We start from the raw sequence: 23,579 nt of genomic DNA, 5'->3' as shown, positions 1-23,579 counted from the left end.
CTGTTCCCAGTAGTTCGAGCATGTCATCTAGATGTCATATCATGGGTCACATCTCTTCAGGAGAGACATTTAGGGTTAACTCCCAGGTCTTGGTTTGGCTGTGAACTTTTGAAGCAGCCTCTGGGGCACATGAGTGGTTAGCTTTCTGCTAGCTTGTCATTTCTTTATGCATTTCATTTCCCCCAAAGTCAATTTTGATTAGAGAGAGTTTCATCTAAGTTTGAAAATATTTCCAGAGATCTGGTAGAGATTAATGCAGGGTATCTTTTTATAGTTGTCAAGTTGTGGCAAAAAAATTACATCCTTGAATATTGAGTTGTCTTTCAAGATATTGTCTAGTACATGACAAGATTTATTGCATTAAAAATTGCTTAATTTTGTGACAGCATACATTTTAAGGTCAACATTGTCTTCAGTTTACACATTCTGAATATCTGCTTAATAGGTGTGATTATATTTAATAATCGTTCATAGACTTTCATCAACTAGGCACACACACACTTCACAACCTCCTAATTGAATATTTAGACATTTCCCAATTATTGAGTACCAACCTCAGCACCCAATTTGTTTCTACAAGAATCAATCCAGCCAACAATAAGAAATTTTAGGTTCCAGTAATATTATTGGAACAATGTATTGATTTATAGTTACAAGATTTAGCACAAACTTTCTAAAGGAAGCCTATCTCATTTCATTACAAAAAACCTTCTGGAATCTAGTAAAGATCTTCCCTTCAAACAAGGAGAGAATTTTTAGTTGATGGTGACATATTTTTAATGACCTCTGATGGTAGCAGGAGGTTTACTAATGATAAGGTGACATTACTGGAGAGCTGAATTCTTCGACTTTTGTTTTCGTTTTTACAGTGTCAGGAGCTAAAGTAAAATAAAATCTGAAGCTGTGGGAGGCTTGAACCTGGCAAGACCAAAAACAAGTAGCTTATGTCCAGATAAACTGATTTGTAAACTCAGACCAGGTGCTGAAACTTGGCCAATGTGAGAAACAGATTGCAAGCAGTCCATCACGAAAAGTGAGAAAAAGAAACTCAGGATTAAACCATAGAATATCCATACAGTATATAGAAATCTAGGTAGAAGCTCTCCTTCATCTTTACTAGTATCTATAATAAATTGATTTTTTTCAAACTCTGTTCCTGTTTTCCCATGAGAGTTCTAAATTAAAAATATAGAATTATTATGAGGATCAGTAGCATCTTAGGACACCTGTTTACTGGAAAGGATAAAGATACCATTTAGCCTTTAAAGTTATGAAATGCAATCTTTTAAGATTCCATATCTTACAGAAAGAAAATTACAGCTTTTCCATTCTTGCAACTCAGCTGCTGCTTTGTGTTTTATATTTTGATTTAATATTTAATTATCATTGTTCCAACTTGCCTAGAATTCTATGAATGAAAGTTAAATGTTTTCATTGCATAAAATATTCTTTTATTCAAGACATGCAGTAGAACTTAAAGGGGTATGTGCTTAATCTGGCAGTGATCTTGTTTGGAAATTGATCAGAATTTAAATTTAAAAGAATTATGTTTATTTTTATTGTGCACATTATTACTCTGATTAAATTCAGATGATAATGCCATCACACTTATTATTGTTTGCCATTAGCAAGAAATTGATTTTTTCATGATCTGAGATATTGAATAACTTCATCAATGCTGAGTTAACAGTATTAAGATGATATAAGATTATTGGTTCAAATGCAACAAAGAAACAAATTGTTTTATTATGATAATTTACTTGGTTGTATGGCTGTGGCTGTATTCTCAGTCATCTTCAGTATGGAGACCTATAAAATATGTACTATCTAGATTATTTCTAAATCTATGAATTTAAACATTGCAGGAATGCTTTACTTTTCAAAGAGTACTTTTACTCTATAGTCTTACTTTTACTCTATAGAATACTTTTGCTATAGTCTTATTACCTGTGGTAATACACAGGTCAGTGATCTTAGTTATAATCTAAGCAGTCTTTGAAAAATGTTTGAAAAAAAATACTATTCCATCTTTTTCCAGTACTCAGATGTTGAGCGCTAATGCTGACATAGTCAAAATAAAACCATCCAGGTTCAAGCAACTTTGTTAAACCTCAGGTTTTTAGAAAAATAAATCATAAATTGAAAAGTTAAAACAACCTACTGAAGACTGACAGCCTAATACTGGGAGGTAAAAATAAAAGTTTGTGTAGGACAAGAGCTTTCCATATTACAATATTGTTCTCTAAGATTGCACACAAAAATCAACTTGTGTAATAAATATTTCTCTGATATAAATCTGCATGCATAGCAATGGCACCGATAGGAAGATTGATTGGGGTTAACCATGGATAAACTATTTACCAAACATTCCTGTGCCAGATAATATAACAAACCAAATCCAGATGATTTGCTGGTCAACAGCCATTTCAATTGGCATCCCAATAGCTGCACTTTTTATAATTGATCAACAAATACTTCTTGATTTACATTAGTTTCATTTTAAAAAAATGTATGGCCTGATTCAGCTCATAACTTTGAGCTTTCAGCTGATAACTCAAAATTAATCTGAGATAATATGGACAACCATTGCAAAAAATTTTGGTTTCAAGACCTCCTAGAGTTCTTAGAAATCAAGAATATTTCTAGATCATTTAGAAGACTTGTAACCTATAAGCACCTAAGCTTCCAGTAGTTATATCTTTTCTTTCCCAACCCCTCAAGTTTTTCTTGGTCTCCATATGTGTAATTAGTTGAAACACTACTTGCTTATTCAGTCTAAGACAGAAGACTTACTTCCATCTCACCTTCCACAGTGTTTGTTGTTGAAAAAGCTGCAACATTTTGGACAATCTTGCCCATCAATATTCTGAGGGTCCTTCCTCAAAATGAAACTTCAGGTTTAGCTATCTGTATGCCACATATTTCCATTAGGTAATCCTCTCAATAGCTTGCAAAAGAATTATTCACACACAAATACTCTGTGATGGATCTTGCTCATAATACTTAATTCCAAGAGATTCATTCAGAATGAGTCTCTATGACTCTGGTTCTCCTTTTCTGTTGTGGCAAATCCAACAGCATGAAAGAGGCCAATGGATTTCTCCAAAGCACAAACTGTTCAATGTTCTGATGAAGGATCTATATGGCTTTGTGAGAATGCATTAGAACATGTTATCACTTTCCACCTCAGGTCAAATGCAGCAACAGTATGGAACATCTGAGCTCTGTGGCAGAGAACAGTAAAAAATAAGTAGTAATAGGAGTACTCTCAAAAGTGAGCTGGAAAACATGATGGTGATAATACCAGATATCTGTCTAGATCTGAAATTGGTAACCTGCAGGCTGTAATATTTTCCAGCAACAGCCATTCTGCAGCTCCCATGCTATCCTCAAATCATTTGTTTTGGAGATTTGAGTCTTTAAGGCTTTTGTCCCTTCAAATTACAGGGAACAAACAAACAATAACATTTAACCAAATATAAATCAGTCTGTTCTGCGTTTTGCTCCAATCTAGGAGCTTATTTTGCAGGCAGACCTCACATACTCTGAACACTGTAAATTCAAAATTTTGTGCCTGACAAAGAGTTAGTGGGAGACTAATATAGCTATTTCAGGCTCATTTGCCCTCATCAGCTAGTCACATTCTTCAGGGATTCAAACCTGGGCAGCTTGCATGTTAGGCAGCTGCATTACCCTTTTGAGCCACAGGTTCCCCCTTACTCCTATCAGCAGAAACCAGGGAGGATATATATCTCATCTGTTGGGTGAGGCACCCAGTCTACCAAATATAAATCAGTCTGTTCTGTGTTTTGCTCCAATCTAGGAGGATATTTTGCAGGCAGACCTCACATACTGTGAACACTATAAATTCAAAATTTTGTGGCTGACAAACAGTTAGTGGGAGACTAGTATAGCTAGTCTAGTATAGCGAAATGCAGAGCAGACTGGTTTATATTTGGTAGACCGGGTGCCTCACCCAACATATATATATATATATATATATATATATATATATATATATATATATATATGAAAAATAAATTCCTCACTGTCTTCAGCCCACAAGCCATATCTGGATATTCTATATATTTATATTTATATATTTATATAAATCAAAAGTAATATCCATTGAATCCAATGGTGCTTGCTCCCAAGAGAGAGCATATATATTATAGCAATGGTGGTGAACTTATGGCACGCATGCCAGAGGCAGCACTTAAAGCCTTCTCTGTGGGCACGTGCACTGCCACTGTCAGCAGCTCGCAGAGGTTGGGTGAGCAAGGGGAACATGCTCCATGTGTGGGCCAAGGGCAAGATCTGTGAGGGGGCCAAGATGACCAGCAACAACCTGCTCTCCAACCGCAAGCAAAAACAGATGGGATAGGTAGGCGCGTCCAGTGGTCTGCATCACGTGCCTCCCCCCTCCCCTACTCCACCTGCTGCTGGAGGGCTAGCCCGGTATTGGCAGTGAGTTGCAGAGCCCCAGAGTGTGCCGGTCAAGGGGCCGGCAGGCTGTGGCTGCTGACAGACACCGTCGGCCCCCATGCGCTCGCTGGCCTCTATGTGCCAATGGTGTCAGGCAGGAGCCACTCTGGCCACTGCATCACCTTGCCCCATGGCAATGGTACCCCACCCTGGTTCCTGCCTCATCCCGCAAGACGAGCCTCCTGCCCATCACCCTACCTGCCAGAGACCCTCTGGATCTCCCCCAATCCTGCTCGGCCCCCACAGGCATTCCCCCCACGAGCAACATTGAGGTGGCTACAACCACCCAGCCATGCTTACTCAGTGAGCCATGACCCCCATCCCGCCTGAGGACACCACAATGTTGATGCGATTCTAGCACTTTGCAATAAATAAGTGAGTTCTGGGTCACGGTTTGGGCACTCGGTCTCTAAAAGGTTTGCCATAACTGTATTATAGCATGCTCTCTTTATACCTCAGGGAAATAGACTAGTGATCTGTTTAGAGATGTAGAAGCATAAGGGCAGTCTATGTAATAAAAATAATTATTTCATGAGTTTTGTTTAAAGATTTTTATTTTAATTTCCTTTAAAATTGTTATTCAAACTTCAGTTGGTTAAAGACATGCTAAATAATATTTTAATTAATAGATTTGCTAAACATTTGTTTTTATTTTCGTAAGCTAATTCAATAAATCCTATTTCAGCTAGATCAAGTTGCTGAACTAGGCTGTTGTTATTTAGGTTAGTTTAATTCAATGATATGGTTGGCTGGTGGGATTGAGGATCAATGTTGCTCCTTTCCATGCAGCTAATTCAACTAATGTTTTGCTAACAGTGATTAAAGTTGAAACATGTCTTCATGGTTACTTGAGAATTGTGTATATTGTGTTTTGTTAAAGTAGCATTGGTTGGAAGATTGGATAAGGAATTTAGAATTCAGCATGTCCCAAATTCAGTATTTGTACTGTTTTTACATGGTAATCACATTAACTCACTATCTAAAAATGCATCCATGTGACAAATTAGTGACAAACAATTGTCAGAAATACAGAACAGGCATGCTTCATCTATGCTTGCAAATATGAGACCTGCATTTTTCTAGTGACAGCAAAAGAAACAACTTGAAATATAATTCTTTTCAACAGTTCTTAACCTACCGCATACATGGACACTGCTATCCATACCAAATTCATATCATCATAATATATCCAGTAAATGCAGCTATTTTACATTAACCACGCATATTGAATCCATGGATAACTGCTGCCAGTAATCTAGTTCCATCTATATTTGCTTAATTTAGATGACATACTATGGAGAAATTTGATATGAATCATTTCATAATTAGCTATGCTAAATTCAACAGTGGTCCTTTGGTTTCATGCAGCAGAGACATTTGGAGGGTTATCTGCAACAATTTCTGGCATAAAATATTGATGCCTCCCCTTCATTATTTCTTCGTTCTTCAAGTGGCAGACTTCTTTGAACCAATAGTCACAGCTAATCCAAAATGTGTGTGCTGCTGTGATAGTTTTGGAATCATGCCACAGCAATGCTGGGGGGGGGGGATAGATCTGGATAAATTAACCAATACTTTGACTTATTTTAGTATAACCAAAGATATCTTGAGAGCCAATCCTTCAAAGATATAAGGATCCATGTCTGATCCTTTAAAGGTAAGTTTGCCTCTAGGTTCAGCTTTAATCATTTTCATTCTGTGCTCCTTAATTTGCTCTCATATGTTTCTCCTTTAGATAACATTACTTGTACAAATTCCAACCTAAGCTGAACTGGTAAGACTCAGAGAAATTTTATGGCATTTCTTATGTAACAGAGCTTAGTGTACTTTTTTGTGCATTACATTTGAGGTTTATAAAGTGCATTGCTGTCTATCATATCCAGGATTTTTGAAACTTAAGCAATCATCTTGGAATCAAATGAAGGTTAGATGCTGGCTTATTGGACACATTGTGGTAACAGAGAGCAGCAAACATATAGATGCATTTGAATATGACAGACAGTAGAGAATACAATGGCAACCAAAGCAGTACCCAAATAGATTCTTGTCCTTTTCTGTCATGAGATATATTGTAATGTTTTCCTGGCTTTGCATGACAATTGTGTTTGCTACATTATGGATATATTGCACTGGTCAATATATTCTTTATTAGCTTCCAATTTGCATCTGGACCTATATAGTTATAATTGGCTTAGAGACTAGATATCTGTACCTCTTTCAGATCTTCTTCCAAATGGACAACCATCTGGAATTAAAGCTAGCAGGCATTGGGACGGTGAGATTACAGCTAGCATACACATGGACTGCTTTCTTCCTTCTCCTATTCCTGAAGTATGTTGTGGACAATGCGAAGGGAATATTGTGAATGCCCTCATACTAAAGTTACCATTTTATCATGGGTACCTTCAATACATTTTTTTTCTTTATAGCACTGTTTCCTTTATTTTTCCATATCAAATATGAATGTTTGGAAATTCCTTATAGTAGCCTTATTTATGTGCATATCCATGTATTGGTTAAGAAGTACAGTATTTGAAATAGCAAGGAATAATATTCACCAATGTTTAGCAATCCTGTATTTCTTTTCTTTCTTTCATAGAAGCCATGAAAAATTCTGTCTGCTGAGCATAAGACACCTAAAGTGAGAGCTCCTATGGCAGTGTTTCTTGTTGTGTCCTGAGCCTCCAAAAGCAGGCTCGGGACATTGCTATGGTCCCGGGCGTTTTCAAGCTGCCCGGGACCAGACTGAGCGGTGCCAGCCTTGCGTGCATGCGCAAGGCGCAAAAGTGCGCCTTTCCCTGTAACCGTTTTTGCCCGGGGATCCGGTCACAAGATAAGAGGCCTGCGAGCCTCAGAGTTTGTTGTTGGAGTGAGCAGAAGAGAAATAAAGAGCTGTTGGTTACAGAATGCGTGCTCTTCATTTGCCATTAACTCAAGGACTTAACATTTCTCAACTTTAAGAAGCATGAACCTTAACTCTCAGAATTCCCCAACCAGAATGGCTGGCTGAAGAATTCTGGGAGTTAAAGTTCACATATCTTAAAGTTCCCAATTTGAGAAACACTGCCTTTCTGGCACATCCTTAGGTGTTACTTGGATGGTTATGTTTCCTGTGGGTCTTCAACTATATTTCTGGATGAAACCTGGAAATAAACTTTATGCATTTTGTACCATCTCAGGACACGATGATAATGGTTGTGTTCTTTTTCATTAGGCACCTTATAGTCTTGCTTCTTTTATACAGAACTGATGAAGGTGCTTATGAGAACCCTTTGAGCACAGTGCTATACTTGGTTCTCTGGTGCACTATTGCTCAACCTCTGCAGGTTTAAGAAGTGTGAACTTGAACTCCCAGAATTTCTCAGCTGAAGAAATTCTGGAAATTGAAATCCACACATCTTAAAATTGTGGAAGTTGAGAAACTCTGCTCCAGTGGAGAAAAGCTTTTCTCTGACACAGATTATTAGTACTTATCAGCATCCCAAGGTTGGTAACTCCCTGTGCTTGTAATATCTTGCAGCTTCTTTTAGATAACTGGATTGTTAGCCACACCTGCACACACAGATGCCGCCAACAATATTCTTCTTTGTCAATTCCATGGTTAATTTTAAAATATCATTTCTAATTAATTCAAGCATTTCAAAATTACTTTTGACTGAGTTTGATATAAATTTTGTAACTTGCCAGTTATTTACATTGTTTAAAAATTGTTTAAATTTTATAAATTTCCTTAAAATTTTAATTTCTATATAGTTTAAATTAAATAAGCATGTAAATTAGGCTTACACTGCATTTTTCTATAATTTTAGAAGCTAGAACACTGTTTTTACAAGGTTTCTTTCCTTTTCCGTATGAATTGAATTATTCTACCAAAATTACACAGCATAATCATTCCTTTATTTCCAATATAAAGACTAAAATGTGTGTTTGTTGTTTTTAATAATCCAGCTGGTACTCATACATAAAAAAGATCTAACAAACATCTTAGAGAAACCTAAAAATACCAGGGGAGTAGCAGCAGTAAATGAGAACTGAAGATGCTCACTGACTACAGATTAATGACTGGAGAGAGAATGAGTGGGCGTAAAGAGAATGGAATGTAAGATGTGGAAAAGGAAATGTCTGTCTGGCTAGAACCCTAAATAAAAGAATTTGATTTTAGCTGTTGTTGTTGTTACAGGCTACTTATTACTTGATTTGATCTTTTAGAGCCTTTTAGTCAAGGAACATTTAAATCCTTTGAAAAATAACAACTTGTTCAAAGCATTGCAAGATCGATTCTGTCCATTATTCGCTGTTGAATGAAGAGTTCCTATGAGCATACAGATGTACATGCATAAAGTTTTCCCATATAAAAGTAGGTGTTTTGAATAGATCATATATTTGTAGCAATGATACTTTATTTTCTTATTATACTTATGATGTCATAATATTATAGTATGAACAAACATAACATAAAAATACACAGATATTTTACAATTATTACACACACGCACACACAACACACACACACACACACACACACACACGTAAACACAAACTGTTAATTATGGGAGATTCAACAAACCATGATTAAATGCTCAAGTCCCCACATATTTCGCAAGCCAAAACTAAACAAATTCAGTCAGATTTAGCACACTGGCTGGACTCCAGAATCCAATATAAACACATAAGCCACTCTGTGGAAGAAAAGGGAATACAAATATAATGGATACATAAAAGTCAATGACAAGAATATCTGTTTCATCATATTTAGATGCTACTCCAAATCTTTGTGCTGAAATAATCTGAGATCATTCTAGCATTCATATGAAGATGTAACTGGAGGTTAATAAACAGAATGGTATCTCGGGAAGCATTTATTCCTGATGTAATTAAGCCTTGACGTAACTCAGAAATATCCTTGTTAACAGCTGGGAACACCTGGAACATCCTTTTTCTCTCCAAAGAATGTCTTGCTTCTTTTTAACTAGGCACATTTTTCCTATAATTTTCAAAACATTATTTTTGAAACTTATTTCAGGCATAGAAATATGAATCCAACTAGAGCACTTCTTTTATACAATTTTTTTCTAAAAATATTAAGAAATGAACTCTATCTTTTAAATGTAAAGAAATGCTGTACAATTGTGCATTGATTTTCCAATAAATGAAGAAAAGGAAAAAACTATTGTGGGCTGTGTAAGAAATTATGTATCAGTAGATAATCAATTGCATTATTAGAGTTTTTCTCTGAATTGTGGCATTGGTTTTATTGGCTAAAATAATTAAATAAATACTTAAATAAACATAATTTAACTAAATGTGATCTGATCTTTTTTCATTTTCTTGACATTATTTGCTGGTTAATGTCACCTTGGTGACTTCAAAAAGATGGACAGATATTAAGAATTTAATAGAAAGTTTTAAAGCAAAATAACTTTTTTTTTACTTTTTTCTGATGTGGATTTTAACAACAGGTGAACATGCTTAATGGATTTCTGCATTAGCTTTTTATTATCGCCATGTGTCTTTGAGCATTGTTTTATTTAAATATCCTAAAATTAACTAAAGACCCATCAGACCTATTTAATCATATTTTATTTGCTAACCATTGTATATTAAATAATAAGGAAGACAGACTCAGGGATGCTCATGAATAAAGAATTGCACTCATAATGAAGTGATAGTTAATTCTGTTACTGTCTCCTGGGCATGCGTTGGCTTTTCATTTCCCATATGCTATTTTAACTCTGTTTTTCTTTCATATTATATATTCATTTTCAGATTGCACAGATATTGCAATGTTGGAGCAAGAGTCTGTCTCCTTGCATCTAATGACCCTATTCCAACCTTAGTGCTTTTATAGCAGATATTGACCACAGGGCTGAATATCTTAGCTTTGTATGTTCTATACAATATAAAAGAGTGGGTGGGTGTGTACCTTTTATCTCTTGTAAATAAAAGAGCATAGTGTTTTAAGGGGAAAGCCAAGGGCCATAATACTGTAATATCTATTTCCATACATTGTGTGAATGTGGGAATAAGAAAGAAGATTTCTTATAGAGTATTCATACAGCTGGAGAGTTGACAGCTCGAGACCCCTGCAATGGAATGAGATGCATGCAAATGCAAGTAGATTAATAGGTACCACTTTGATGGGAAAGTAATGGCATTCCACGCATCTTTGGCATATAGCCATGTTGGCCACATGATTACCAGCAATTGTCTTTGGACAACACTGACTTCCTTGGTCAAGAAACTGAGATGAGCACGGTGCCCTAGAGTTGGACACAACTGAGAGTGAAATCTTTACCGTTCATACAGTTCAATGGTAGTAGTCATTAAGAAGTGGGCCAGCCTTCATCTTTATAACACGCCTGTAAACTCTAAAATCATGATTCTGGGTTTTGTTTCTTGGTCGCATGCTATTTTGTAATGGAATTTTGAGGTTTATATAAATGAAGTCCTCTTAGTCCTAATGGTTATGAGCTACCAGCATTAGTGGCAGCATCATCAATTATACCATAGCCCCACATGGCACTGCTACAATGTTTATAATGTCTTGTTAGAATGGGACAAAGCCACTATTCTGCTTTCACTTCACTATTTAGTTAAATAAAATTTGTGCTTTCCAGTTCTGGCAAAAAAGTTTGGACATTTCAAAGGGTTTGATAAACAGCAATAGCTTCTCCTCCCACACATTAAAGCTTCAACAGTGACATTATGTGAAAAGAAGAAAAAGCTGGCAACACAGCAAAGCGAAGGGTAAGGTGTTCCTTGGATGGGTCAAGGTGCTCTAAATTCTCTTTTCGGCACTGAAATAACAGCAGTGTTTCTGGCAGGAGATCATCTCTAATCTTTGTCTAGTCCGAAGAGCCACATCTGTTCACAGTTATGGGTCAGTGCCCATACAGGAAATGTATGTTCTGCACACAGAAAAGACTCTGGATTCAGGATATAGAGAACAAAAAAAAAATTGTAAATGAATTGGATAATAAAATGAACCCTACAGAAATCCATAAAGGAGTTAAAGTCCTCCAGTTTGATAAACATCTAGAAAATGTTACAGGCAAGGGGAACAAGGATCTTTATCAAGTTTCTGGTTTTTCTTTTGTTCATCTTATTTTAGTATGGATCTGCTAAAATCCAGACTACAGAAAGAAAATCACTAATGCTTAGAAACTGATATAGATAACTAGCAACTGAAGCACATAGTTACATTCCCATAATCTTACTATCCTTTGAAAGGCCTCTATGGTAGATTTTTCCCAGTTTTTTTTATCTCTTTTGCAAAATTATTCCCTTCATTTAAAATCCCACAATCCCAAACTGAAGACTTTCTCTGAGGATATCTATATGTAGGTTTTAGTTATATCATGTTTGTTATATCATGTTTGTGTGAATGCAGAAGAAATGGCACTAAGGAGAAAGCATTTTTAACAAAACCAAGTGGCAATAAATAAGACACTTTATTTTACAAGCTAACATATTTTTAGTTTTTTAAACTAAAACACACCCACCATAAATAGCTATGGATGGGTATTATAATATGAGGGATCAGTCAACAGTAAGACATTATTATTGCTCATGGTGCATACTGCCATAGGAATGTAAGAAGATATATTTTATCATTGACACCAACTATTGGTATATCTAGTTTGGTAATGTCCAGTTATTGTGTAGCTAACCTTTTATAAGTCTTAGCAGGCCAGCAGGAAAGGATGGAGGAACTATAATCCAACACTTCTGGACAGAACCAGATAAATTATTCATGATCTAAATGCATCTGTATCTGAATTCCCTAATTTGATGACCTCTAGTTATTGGGATGAAATTCTATATATCAGCCATATGGTAGTATGTAAAAATAGAAATGTCATTGTCCAACACATCTGGGGAGCACTAGTTGGGGAATACTGTTATATTGACTTGCAGATGTTCTTCAATGATCTATAGCATTTTCTCAGTCCTAAAAACCTGGTGCAAGCTTCCTATTTGGTAATTTAACATAGAACTATGGGCCTGTTTCAGTTGTCAAAATATTCGGTTCAATGTTCACATTTATTCATCATACAGTATGCCTGATCTCAGGTCAATTAGATTTTGCTAGATACCAAGATGCTTTCAAAGCTTAATGCAGAAAATACAGAGTTCTGGTTTCCCTTACTCCAGGTTTGCCTATGGAAATAAGATGAAACCTTTCCAAGCATAGATTAGCATTGCAGTGGAAAAAGTAGAAAGCAATGCAATTCAAGTGAGTAATTCAAAATCTATATTCAGGGTTAAAGACTTCAGGCAGTTGAAAAGGAACTAGGACATATAGGCAATTCATCTCTGCCACAATACATGATCTAGTAAATCTTGTTCCAGACTCAATATTGAATCAAGGTCTCAAGAAAAAAACTCTTCCCCCAACTCTTTAGTTTTTACCAACTATTATATGCTCAGATTCTGACAGCATTAACTCATTTCACAACTTCATTCAAGACACCGAGACTATGGTGAAACAATTTCAGGGTCAAAGCCCAACTTAAGGGCACATTTGAGCCACTTTGGTCTAGCACCAGGCTAGAAAGCAGAAGAACATGGATTCAAGTCCTGCCTTAGCCATGAAAGCCAACTGGGTGACTTAGGCCACTCACTCTCTTTCAGCCCAGCCCAGGGTTGTCATTGTGGGGAAAATAGGAGGAGAAAGGTACGTTGGATATGTTCATTGCCTTAAATTATTTGTAAAAATAATAAAGGTGGGATACAAATTAAATAAATCAATACATTTTTGAAGGTTCAGTGGCATCATTTACTCTCACTTCTCTTCCTTTCAGGGTGCCAGTTGACAAACATTGTGTTGCTATTTGCTTCAGTTCAGTTAGGATGGAAGTGAAAGATCCAGGCTCATGATTCTCCAGGTTACTCTATTTTAGCTTAAGTGCATGAAAATGTCAAGTATACGTGATTTGTTCAGGGCTGGGAAGTAGGCAAGGGAGTCATAGGTGAAAAAATACCCAGCAGCCAGTAAATAATATCTAAAGCCTTTAGTTTAGAAGATAGGAAACTAGGAGTTTAGGGAGTGGCTATAGTATATGTGAGAGAATATAGGAAGCTTTCAACATCCCATAACATTGAAGTTTAAATTGTTTCCATTTTTTAATATTTTAAAGCATAGAATTCATAGGTTCATAGAAGGTAAAATGGTATTTTCTTTATTTTCTCTTTTTCTATGCACTAGCTTTTTTGGTAGAATGGGGGGGGGGAGCCTCAAAAGTGTTTATGCAGGACTATAGTTAAGACTTGCACTCATGATCTTTCAGTTGTTCTACCTTTTGGACCCCTGCTTCTACCTAGGCATATCTCATCCTGCAGCAGCCTTCTTCTTCATTAGATTAACACTGGTATTGTTCCCGGATTCCATGTGAACTTTTTTAAAATGTAAATAAAAGACAAATAGAAAAAGTATGCATAGGTCAAGATTGCAGATATCACAATAACTGAAGAACTGATTAATCTGAGTCTACAATTTACTATACTTTCCCCCTAACATTAGTTGATCAGAAAAGTCTATTGAATGTTCACTTGAATAGCTTTTAGTACCAGAATTAAAAGGAGGAATCTTAATCATTCACTGAATGATTTAATGATTTGATACTTTAAGAATGATAATCTGTTGTTTGGACTTCTCTAAAAAAGAAGAATGCATATATACTTGGTACACTTTTCTCTTAAAAAGAGCTTTATGTAGAATCCAAATCTCTAATGTAAAATTTTAAATATTTTAAACTGCAAGCAAAAGGAAATTATTTACATAAAGTATCACTTTATTTAAAACACTGTTTCTCAATTATGAAAAACTATTTTGTCAAACATAAACTGTGCTTATACTATACAATGAAATGACACTCTCTAGCCACATTTTAATCTAATATGTTGCGCAAATCTAGCTTATATGAATTTATACTTTAGTGTGTTTCACAAACTTTGAAAATTGTATTCATTGAGCAAACCATGGTTCAAATAACCATGAATATTTATCATAGCCAAAGTATCAGAATCCAATGTTGTAGTCTGGGCTCATTTTGGTTGCTAGAAACTATCCCAGCTACAAATGATGCAACTTGAGATAAATAATGTTTGCCAAATATATCATGTTTTAGCCTGAATTAAATGAATATGACAATCAAGACCACATGATAATAATAATAATAATAATAATAATAATAATAATAATAATAATAATAATAATAATAATAATTGCTTAATACTGTTTTCTTTTTTAAGTTTATTTTACCTTCTGGGAGTTTTCTAAATTGATTCTATTTTATTCTATTTTATTTTATTTTTAATCTTTTGGATTTTTTATTTTTTACTGGTATTTTTATGAAGAAAGGAAGATAAATTAAAATGGCTTCAAAACGACAACCAGCTACTACAGCTCCTAAGGTAATCTCTTCTCCTGTTACTTCTACTGGGCAACAACAACTTAAAATAATACCCTCAGTGCAGCAACCTAAAACTACTCCACCTTCACCTCCCCCATCTGGTACATCAGCACAAGACATTAAAGAAATAATGGTAAATGCTGTGTCACAGTTTAGGGAGGAAATGAAGCAATTGTTGGAACAGAATAAATCTGAAAGTAAGGAAGAAATGAAGCAAGAGATGAAGGAACTTTTAGAACAGAATAATGCTATTTTGAGGGATGATATACTTTTAGCTTTATCTGGAGTGGCCTCAGTGGTTGTGAAGCTGGACTCTAGAGTGGAGGAAATTGAAGAAACAGTAGAACTTTTGGATTATAAATTCCAAGATATGGAGAAAAAAGTGGAAGCTTCACAAGATGATATTCTTATGTTCCAGTATAGACAGATGGAATATGCTTTGAGAATAAGAGGCCTGAAAGAAGATAAAACCCAAGACTTGATGGAAATGGTGATTAATGACTTGGCTGTTATTTTGAACATAGATAAAGATGAGTTACGTGGGGAAGTGGAAAGAATTTATAGAGTTAATTCTTGGATTGCAAAACAGAAGAATCTGCCTAGAGATGTGGTGATATATTTTGCTAAGAAGTCTTTGCGAAACCAGATTTTGCAAATTTTCTACAACAAAAGATTCCAGATTGCTGCCCAAGATATTATTATATTAAAGGAAATTCCACCTAAAATTTTAAGAAGCAGAAAAGATTTTGCTTTTTTAGCAAATGAACTTAAAGCAAGACTGATGCCATTTAGATGGGAGATTCTGATGGGTATTGTTCTGAGCCATGCGGGGACACGTTACAGACTTAATACAGTTGCTAAAGCTAAGGATTTTTACAAAACGGTCCTGGGTGCAGGCTCACCTCTGCCCATGATGCACAAAGTCTTGAGTGATAAAGAGATGGAACAGAAATCTGAAGGTACAGGTGTGATGACTGCTGGACAGGTGGTATGGATGTCTCAAGCAGAGGTTAAAGAACAGAGAATGACCCGTGCAGCACATAAACGCAAAGAAAAAGAACAACAGAAAAAAGAAAAAGAAATTAAAGAATCTACTCAGGAAATTGTCTCAATGCCGGTGGGAGGAGCAAGACCCAAAAGCTCTGCAACATACTCTTCAGTAGCAGAATTTGAGGGGATCTTCTCCAGGCTCAAGGCCAAGGGAGATGGCAAAGCTCCTGACCTGGAATGTTAATGGATTAAATATTCCTCAAAAGAGAAAAAAAATCTACCATTATTTAAAGCAACACAACAATGATATTATCTGTTTGCAAGAAACTCATATTACATCTAAAGACCAAAAATATTTAAACAATCCTCGTTTGGGATCTCATTTTGTATCTCCCGCCCCTGGGAAAAAAGGGGGTGTGGTAATCTATGTTAAGAAGAATTTATCTGCTATCCTGTTAGAATCAGATCCTCATGGAAGATATGTTATGCTTGAACTTGGTTTATATGGTAAGAAAATTCTTATTGTGGGGCTGTATGCACCAAACCAGCAACAGGAGCAATTCTACAGGTTGCTACATCAGAAAATAACCTTGTTGGACTATAGATCTGTGATTTTAATGGGAGACTGGAATGGCGTCTTAGATATACAAAAGGATAAAAAAGGCTTTTCTACTTTTTTTAAACAGGCTAAGCTACCTAAAGCCTTCTTTGACATGAAAGAAGATTGGGAATTGAGAGACTATTGGCGTGAACGTAACCAGGAAGAAAGGGACTTTACTTTCTTCTCAGATAGACACCAATCTTTCTCTAGAATTGATTTTTTTTTTATTACAACAGATTTATACAACAGGGTGAAGAATGTAAAAATTTTTCCTAGGACATTGTCTGATCATAGTCCAGTTTGGATGGAACTGTTTGCCGAGAAAGAAGACAGGAGATCCTGGAGGGTGAATGAGAATTTATTTAAACAAGAAAAAAATGTCCATAAACTAAAGGAATGTTTAAAGGAATATTTTGCTTTAAATATGAATAAGGGAACATCAATGTCAATGGTGTGGGATGCAAGTAAAGCTTTTATGCGTGGTATTTTGATAAAAATGAATAACTTGCATAGACAGAAACAGATTCAGAAACGTAAAGATTTAGAAGAGGAGATTAAATTAAAAGAGAAACTTCTAATTTTAAATCCTTTAGATGAAAAGGTGAAAGGAGCTATAAAACTGTTAAAAACACAATTTAACATGTTGATGGCTGATCAAGTTGCAACCAATTTACTATTTATGAAACAAAATACATTTTGTAATGCTAATAAACCAGGGAGATGGTTGGCTTATCAGTTAAGAAAGAAACAGAAACAGAGGAATATAGATAAAATAAATTATAATGGTAAATTGGTTTATCAGAAAGAATTGATTAAGAAATCTTTTTTAGAATACTACCAAAAATTATACAAGAGTACTAATATTCAAACTACAGATATAAACAATTATTTAGGTAAAGTTAATTTTCCTAAATTAACAGAAGATCAGGAAAAAGAGATTAATGGTTTAATTACTAAGGAAGAAATTGTTACAGCTATTAAACAATTGAAATTGGGCAAAGCGCCGGGTACGGATGGGTTGACATCTATTTATTATAAAACTCTAGTAGAAGAGATGACTCAACCGTTGTGTGAATTGTTTAATAACTTATTACAGGGGTTAGAGATCCCTCCATCTTGGCGTAATGCATTTATATCACTGATTCCAAAAGACAATCAAGATCTTACATTGCCTAAAAATTATAGGCCTATATCTCTTTTAAATGTGGATTATAAAATTTTTGCAAAAATTTTAGCTAATAGGTTTATGGGGATTTTGCAGCAGATTATACATAAGGATCAATCGGGTTTTATAACTGGAAGGTATATGAAAAATAATGTTAGACAAATCATTAACTTATTAGAGTATTTAGAAAAGAATAACCAAGTCTCTGCAGGCTTGATATTTTTGGATGCTGAAAAAGCCTTTGACCAAGTGAACTGGCAGTTTATGTTATGTTTAATTAAGGAGATGAATTTTGGACAAAATATATTACAAGTACTATCTAATATATATCAAAAACAGACTGCTCAACTTATTGTAAATGGGGGTTTGTCAGAGGCTTTTGTAATAGAAAAAGGTACAAGACAGGGATGCCCGTTATCCCCGTTATTGTTTGTTTTAACATTGGAAATATTGTTGATTAAAATTCGGGAGTCTCAAGAAATAAAAGGAATAGAAATTAATAAAAAAGAATATAAATTAAGAGCCTTTGCAGATGACTTGGTTGTTACTTTGTCTCAACCTATTTGTTCGGTGGTAAAATTATTACAATTGATCCAACAATATGGACGTGTTTCTGGTTTTAAAATTAATAATAATAAGACCAAAATATTAGCTAAAAATATGACTAATGGTGATAAACAGGTTCTAGTTAAGTTAACAGACTTTGAAATTGTTGATAAGGTAAAATATTTGGGGGTTACATTATCTGCTTCCAATGCAAAACTGTATAAAAATAATTATGAAAAGTTGTGGACGGAGATACAGAAGGATTTAAAAAATTGGAACAATTTACAGTTATCCCTTATGGGTAGAATTGCAGTTATTAAAATGAATGTCCTGCCAAAGTTTATTTTTCTGTTTCAAATGTTACCTATTTTAAAGAGTGATCGTAATTTAGATGAATGGCAAAAAGGTATTAATAAATTTGTTTGGGCAGGGAAAAAACCAAGGGTGAAACTTAAAATAATGCAAGATTTTCGTGAGAGAGGTGGACTCAAGGTACCAAATATGAAATTGTATTATGATGCTGTAGTACTAACATTGATCAGCGATTGGGTGAATTTAACAAATATAGAAATACTTCATTTGGAAGGTTGGGATTTACTTTTTGGATGGCATGCCTATTTAATATTTAATAAAAAAGTGGATTGGGTTTTTAAGTCTCATATTATAAGAATCTCTTTGCTTAGAGTGTGGAGGAAGTATTATAAATTTGATTTTAAAATACCATTATGGGCTATACCTCGGCATGCCATAGAAGGTATAAGGAAAGGGGTTAATATGGATATGGTTTCTTATGCACAGTTACTTAGATGGGATGGCCAAGACTGGCAGTTAAAATCTTTGGAAGAACTAATACATGAAAATCTAACTTATTCATGGTTCCAATATAGACAAATAGTGGACAGATGGAAGATGGATTGTAAAATGGGCTGGCTTAGAGAAGATGAAATTCTTCTAAAACAAGTAAGAGATCAAAGGCCAACCCATATTAAGAGAGTTTATGGGGTTTTAGTGGAATTGGATTCAGAATCTGAATTAGTTAAAGATTGTATGATTAAATGGGCACAGAATATTGGTGAATCGATTTCAATGGATACTTGGGAACTTATTTGGACAAGAAATGTTAAATTCACACAAGCGCAAAATTTAAGAGAGAATTTTTATAAGATGTTTTATAGATGGCACCTTGATCCAAAGAAAATGTCCATTATGTACTCTAATTTACAGCCGAAATGCTGGAGATGTGGACACTTGGATGCTACTTATTATCATATCTGGTGGACGTGTAAGCATATAAAAGCTTTTTGGATTAAGATATGGTGGAATATTCAGAGAATTTTTAGAAGGAGGGTAAAATTTACTCCGCAATTATTTTTATTAGGTATTGTTACTGATTGTGATGCTAGGGAGGTTATATTGATGCTAAATTTGATTACAGCCGCTAGGCTGTTAATAGGACAATATTGGAAGAAGGAATCCTTGCCTAATTTACAAGAGTGGTTTTATAAAGTTTCGTATTTGGCAGAAATGGCAAAGATTTCGGCTTTTTTAAAGGAGCAATCTCAAGAGAAATTTTTTGCGGTATGGGAAAAATGGATAAATTTTATGCAACATAATTTGGATATGGAAAAATATTATTTAGCCTTTTTATAATTTGTAATGATTGTTTTTTTTTCTTCTTTCTTTCTTTCTTCTTCTGTATTATTATTTATATACTTTTCTATATATGTTTTATTTTTCGCCTATCTCTTTCTTTTTTCTTTCTCTCTCTCTTTTCTCTTTCCCTTTTTTCTTCTTCCTTTTTTTTATATATATTATTTACTTTAAAGTTTATGTTATGTATATTATTATTATATATATTATTATTATGATTTTTATTATTATTATTAATTATCTTATAAATTGTATACGTTATTTTTTAAAATTTGTTTAATAATCCTATATTCAGTTCTGGGAAGTCAGGGGGGGGGAGGGTGGGGTGGTTTGGGAGGGGGGGGTGGATGTTTATTTGTAAAATTTTTGAAAAAAATTAAATAATAAAAATAATAATAATAATAATAATAATAATAATAATAATAATAATAATAATAATACAAAGACCTACAAATAGAAATAGAAAGACTGTGGCAAAAGCAAGCAAGGGTAGTACCAATAGTCATAGGTGCCTTGGGTGCAATCCCAAAACAACTGGAGCACCACTGGCATTGGCATTGACAAATTCACTATTAGTCAATTGCAAAAGGCGGCCTTATTAGGAACCGGTTCCATCCTGCGACGATATCTGTAATACCATCAAACATCCATATCTGCCTATCCCAGGTCCTGGGTAAAGACTCGATAGGTAGACAAAATGTCAAATCCAGTCTGAACATCTGTCTGACTGTGCGATGATCAATAATAATAATAATAATAATAATAATAATAATAATAATAAGAAGAAGAAGAAGAAGAAGAAGAAGAAGAAGAAGAAGAAGAAGAAGAAGAAGAAGAAGTTGGAAGGGACCTTGGAGGTCATCTAGTCCAACCCCTACTCAGGCAGGAAACCCTATACCATTTCGGACAAATGGCTCTCCAATCTCTTCTTAAAAACTTCCAGTGTTGGAGCATTCACCACTTCTGGAGGCAGGTTATTCCACTGGTTAATTGTTCTAACTGTCACAAAGTTTCTCCTTAGTTTTAGGTTGCTTCTCTCCTTGATCAGTTTCCATCCGTTGCTTCTTATCCTGCCTTCAGGCGCTTTGGAAAATAGCTTGACTCCCTCTTCTTTGTGGCAGCCCCTAAGATATTGGAATACTGCTATCATGTCCCTCCTCGTCTTTCTCTTCATTAAACTAGACATACCCAATTCCAGCAACTGTTCCTTATATATTTTAGCCTCCAGTCCCCTAATCAGTGCTTTTTTTGTAAAAAAAAAAAAAAAAAAGAGGTGCCGGAACTCATACACGTTATACAACCCGCCTTGCCTACCCTACAAGGTTCCAGCCAAAAAAGGTGCCGGAACTCCGTTCTGGGCGTACTATGACAAAAAAAGCCTTGTCCATAATCATCTTTCTAGGGTCTCAACATCTTTTTTACATCGTTGTGACCAAAACTGGATGCAGTATTCCGAGTGTGGCCTTATCAAGGTATTGTAAAGTGGTATTAACACTTCATATGATCTTGATTCTATCCCTCTGTTAATGCAGCCCAGCACTGTGTTGGCTTTTTTGGTAGCTGCAGCACACTGCTGGCTCATATTTAAGTGATTGTCCACTAGGACTCTGAGATCCCTCTCACAGTTACTACTGTTGAGCAAGGTACCCCCTATACTATATCTGTACGTTTGGTTTTTCTTGCCTAAATGTAGAACCTTGCTTTTTTCACCATTGAATTTCATTTTGTTAGATAATGCCCAGTATTCAAGTCTGTCCAGATTCTCCTGTATCTTAAGCCTGTCTTCTGGAGTGTTGGCTATTCCTGCCAGCTTGGTGTCGTCTGCAAATGTCCCCATTTATCCCCTCATCCAAATTGTTGATGAAGATGTTGAAGAGCACTGGGTCCAGAACAGAACCCTGGGGCACCCCACCACATACTTCCCTCTATGTACATGCAGTTCCATTGAGGACCACATGCTGAATACAGCTGATCAGCCAGCTACAGATCCATCTGGTGGTGATGCTGTCTAACCCACATTTTTCTATCTTGTCAAGTGATAGGTTGTAATCTACTTTATCAAATGTTTTCCTGAAGTCCAAGTAAATTATATTCACAACATTCCTCTGATCCACTAATTTTGTCACTTGGTCAAAGAATGCAATAAGATTTGTCTGGCATGATCTGTTTTTGACAAACCCCTGTTGGTTTTTAGTAATGACTTTGTTTGCCTCTAGGTGTTCGCTGATTCATTGTTTGATTATCTTTTCCAGAATCTTCCAGGTATTGAGGTCAGGCTGATAGGTCTGTAATTTCCTAGATCCATTTTTTTTCCCTTTTTTGAAGATTGGAACTACATCAGCTCTTTTCCAGTCCTCTGATAGCTCCCCAGTGCTCCAGGATCTTTGAAAAATATAGTTCAGTGCTTCTGAGATCACATCTGTCAGTTCCTTGAGAACCTTGGGGTGTAATCCATTGATTTGAACTCATCTTGGGGTGTAATCTTGGCGATTTGAACTCATCTAGGCTGGACAGGTGTTCACTTACCATTTTCTTGCCTATCTTAACTTGTGTTTCTGTTCTGTTTTTTATGGCACTATTTTTGATAGGTTGGTCTGTTTTTTCCCTTTGTGTAAAGACAGATGCAAAAAATGAGTTAAATAGTTCTACTTTCTCTCTATGGCTTGCCACCTTCTTGCCACTTTCACCCATTAATGGACCAATCATTTCCTTCACTTTTTTCTTGTTTTTACATGTTGAAAGGAGCTTTTTTTGTTATTTTTTACTTTGGTCACGAGCCTTAGGTCATTATGAGCCTTAGCTTTTCTCACTTCATCTTTGCAGGCTTGAGCTATTTGCTGATATTCTGACTTAGTTATGTGCTTCTCTTTCCACTTTCTATACTTGTCCCTTTTATCTTTCAATTTATCAGAGAGTTCTTTATGCAGCCATGCTGGTTTCTTTTGAGAGCTGTTATTTTTCCTCTTTGTTGGTATTGTGCTAGACTTGGCTTTTATTATCTCACTTTTCAAAATATCCCAAGCTTCTTGAATTGTTTTCCCCTTGAGGATTCTCAGGGGAAGTTCTTATTTCAGGAGAAATTGCTTTTACCAATATACTCTTACTGAACTCAAAACAATTTCCATTAATGTAAGTAAAATTAATGTTTTTTTCTCAATATAAAATAGTTTATTGAACTTAGTTTATTTTTTGTGTTCACAAATACTTTGAAGATAATACAAACATATGTTACTTCCTTTATAGCATTTCATGATCATAAGCATACAGTAGTTTTCCTTGTCACAAACGTTGAGCCAACTATTGCCAATAATTATTCTGCTACATCAACTCCGATTGTCATATTAGCTATACACAACATTTTCTTGTTGATGGTATTCACACTTTACACTAAGCCATTGTTACAGACCACACTAGCAGTGTTTGCATACTAATTACTAAATTAACCCAATGCCTCAATTAACAGTAACCGCATGGCTAGTAACCACATGGCTAGAGCTATACAAAATGGTGAGCCACAAATTGATGATTCCTATTTTAATCTCACAGAAGACAGAAAAACTAATGTATAATTCATATTGGCTGAATTCATATAGCATGTTAAGCCAAAAATCAGAATACTTTAGTATCTTCTACAAAGTCAGTCACTGTGGGTTGGAAACCAAAGTTTATATGGATCATATAGTGGATCTTATCCAGGGCTTTTTTTCTTATAGAACACCCAGAACGG

This window comes from Crotalus tigris, unplaced genomic scaffold (genome assembly GCF_016545835.1).
Source record: "Crotalus tigris isolate CLP2741 ecotype Arizona unplaced genomic scaffold, ASM1654583v1 scf7180000017933.3771270, whole genome shotgun sequence".
Taxonomy (NCBI): Eukaryota; Metazoa; Chordata; class Lepidosauria; order Squamata; family Viperidae; genus Crotalus; species Crotalus tigris.
This window is presented reverse-complemented; position numbering follows the sequence as displayed.